The sequence below is a fragment of the Condylura cristata genome, unplaced genomic scaffold (assembly GCF_000260355.1).
Source record: "Condylura cristata isolate star-nosed mole 26May11 unplaced genomic scaffold, ConCri1.0 scaffold00010, whole genome shotgun sequence".
Taxonomy (NCBI): domain Eukaryota; kingdom Metazoa; phylum Chordata; class Mammalia; order Eulipotyphla; family Talpidae; genus Condylura; species Condylura cristata.
In genome coordinates, this window is record NW_004567111.1 from 49,104,194 (window position 1) to 49,107,219 (window position 3,026).

Consider the following 3,026-nt stretch of genomic DNA (forward strand, 5'->3'; position numbering starts at 1 on the left):
ATGTCAAAATATCCATCAGTTCTCTCCCTTGTCCAATGCTATTCCCTTGTCCATTTGCTGCAGTTTTTAAAACTTGGGGTCTGTTCCTAGAAATCCAGACTCCATTCTTTTTCTTCCTAGCCTCTATCGCCCTGTCATCTTCATTACTTTGTGACTAAGCTCTTGCGGAAAGAGTAGCAGGCAAACTTCCTGTTTCCAGACAATGCTGCCTACAATGGGAAGCCTTTCTTCCTCCAAGTCAAGATGACCCTATACTGCCATGCAGCAGCATTTTGAAAGCACAAGTTTAGCTAACTCCTAAATATCTATCCCCTCACTACTGGCCACCTACCACTTACGCTAGCACTGCCAGTCACTGAGGTACAAGGTTCAAAACAACTGGAACAATAATTGTTCCCTGGTGGCAGCTGAAAAGATCCTCCAGGGCACTTGCCCCAAATACATCCCTTTGGGAGATGACGAAGCAACTGTTTTTCTTCTTCCTGCAAAATGTTCTAAATATCTCAGCCTAGAAAGCAAAAATAAGTTCAAGAAGTAAGGAACACCTAAGACAGTTGAGTTCATTTTTTAAATAACTTTTTTATTTCTGCATATACGAACTGGGGTTACAGGCCAGAGATGCAGGCGTGGGTGGGAGGTCAGAGGATTCATCAGAGAGAGTGGGATGCAGAATAGGCAAATATACTAAAACACACGGTGAGGGATGCAGTGGGTGAGTCAGGAGAGGTCTGCTGCGCCATGTGGGTAACCTCCCTTGCCAGGATTGGAACTCAAAACTCATGCCGTAGTTTGATAGCATTAGCTTTAATCTCTCCGCCACCAAGGAGGCCCAAGCTGCGTCCATTTTTAATGTCTGCTCTTCTCCTGTCTAAAATAGAACATCAGGCTCAGAGAGTAATTCTCATTGTCTTTGGACCTCTTGAATGGAATTTCCTCCCTTCTGCTGCTGTCATGGAGGAGTGAGGATGGGGGAATAAAACATGTTGGAATGTGTTCCTAATGAAGAGCTTTCTGTTTCTACACTTTCACTCTGTCCATTCCTCAACTAGGGGATGTCCTGAAAGGAGAACAGCAATATTTTTTCAAATTCTTAATTGCACTCTCTTGACATACACGAGGTTGTCCCTAAGTACATGTATTTGATTTTCCCTGAATGTCTATCTCAGGACACATGCACTATCTTGAAATACTTCATTTTAGCCTTGGACTTCACTCCTCACCCTAGCAACTAGTCCCAGAGGCACTCTCCCACCAGATGTCATCCACCACGAACTGTGAAGCTGCACATTTTTCTGCCCTAAGCATCCTCTATGCTTCACCTATTGATCCTTACCTGGCCCTCCTCCAAGCCCCTGATCTTTTTACTGCCTCTATACTTTTTACTTTTGCCTCTTCAGACTGCCAAAAAATTGGTATCACAGGATACCACCTTTTCAGATTACCTTTCATTTAGCAGTATGTATTTATGGGCTCTCCATGTCTTGTCATGGCTTGATCATTCTTTTTAACATAAAGATTCCATTGTCTAGTGTTTTCTTTTTTGAATCATGTTTCTACTGTTGCTCCTATTTGGAAATATAAGTGACTTTTGAATGGAATGCGTCTGTAAATCTCACTAAATGTCTTTTCCAACCACTATCCTTTACTTCCTTTGTGTGCCTTAATATTTGAGCTGAGGCGTATGAAGCTGAGTTACATATTACTTGACCCATCTCTGACTTTAAAGGGATTTATCTAGCAGCTCATAGTAACAAATAGTATGTGACATAATTTCATAGATTCCCTCTACTTGAGTTTCCAGCTTCTCTCAATGTTTTTAAAATGACTATATGCTTATTTGGTGATGGGAAACCCAAGAGGATTGCAGCTGAGATGGAAAAATGCACAAAAATGTGTAAAAATAAATAAAATAAAATAAATTAAAAAAAGTTCTGGAGTCAGCAATCCCACTCCTAGGTAAAAAGAAAAAAAAATGAATATGTGCTTATAATTTTACCACATTCTTTGTGCAGAGGAATCGTTTTTCTCCATTTGTTAATATAAGCAATTGCACTTTTAGATTCCCCCCCCCCTTTTTTTAAGATTTATTTATGCATACAGAACTGGGGTAAGCTGGGGTACAGGCCAGAGGCTCAGGGGCGGTGAGAGGATTCACCAGAGACTGTGGGAAGCAGAACAGCAGATAGATGAAGTACACTGCTAAGGGGAGCAGCGGATGGGTCAGGAGAGGTCTGCCACGCCATGTGGGTCAGCTCCCTGGCAGGGGATCAAACTCATGCTGAAGTGGCTTTAGCTTCTTAGTGCTGTGCCACCAGGGAGGGCCCAGATCTCCTGCTTTTTAACCCTCACTCCTTCCTGGTACAAACCCAACCTGATTATATCAGAACAAATACTGCACTCCTTAGCTTGGATTACAAGTTCTTTTTGATCAGATTCTTCCCTGCTTGGTATATTCATTCATAACTCCAGTTATCTGATTTTATTATGAAGTGATTTTATTACACTTTGTACCTTTACAAAGAATGTTAACTCTTACTCATCCTTTAAGACTTGACTGTCACTGGGATCTTTTTGCAATTCCCTCAGGTAGTAAGGTACTCACTCTGACTCCTATGTATTTTTTTTTTTTTTGTAACCCTTGGTCATTCTAATAGCCTGGAATGATGAAGCTTGGTTCAAATTTACCATTGACCCACTCTGTGATTTCCACCTTGGCTTCTTTATCTGGTTAATTAGGTTGATAGTACTTATCATAGGGTTGTACAATAATACATAACACTAGTCCCCAGAAATCATCACAAGTCATCCAAAAATGGTCTCTTCATTTTCAAATAAACCTTTAAGTGCCCATTATATGCAAGATGCCAGGAAAATATCTAAAAGATGAACAAAATGAGGTTCCTTTGCTATAATAAGGAGTTTATAGTACAGTAGAAATAAATGTGATAGAAGCATCCCCTTTGCAAGATTACTTATTCAATTAATTTCTTTCTGAATGAATGGAAAACATATATAAGCAATACAAA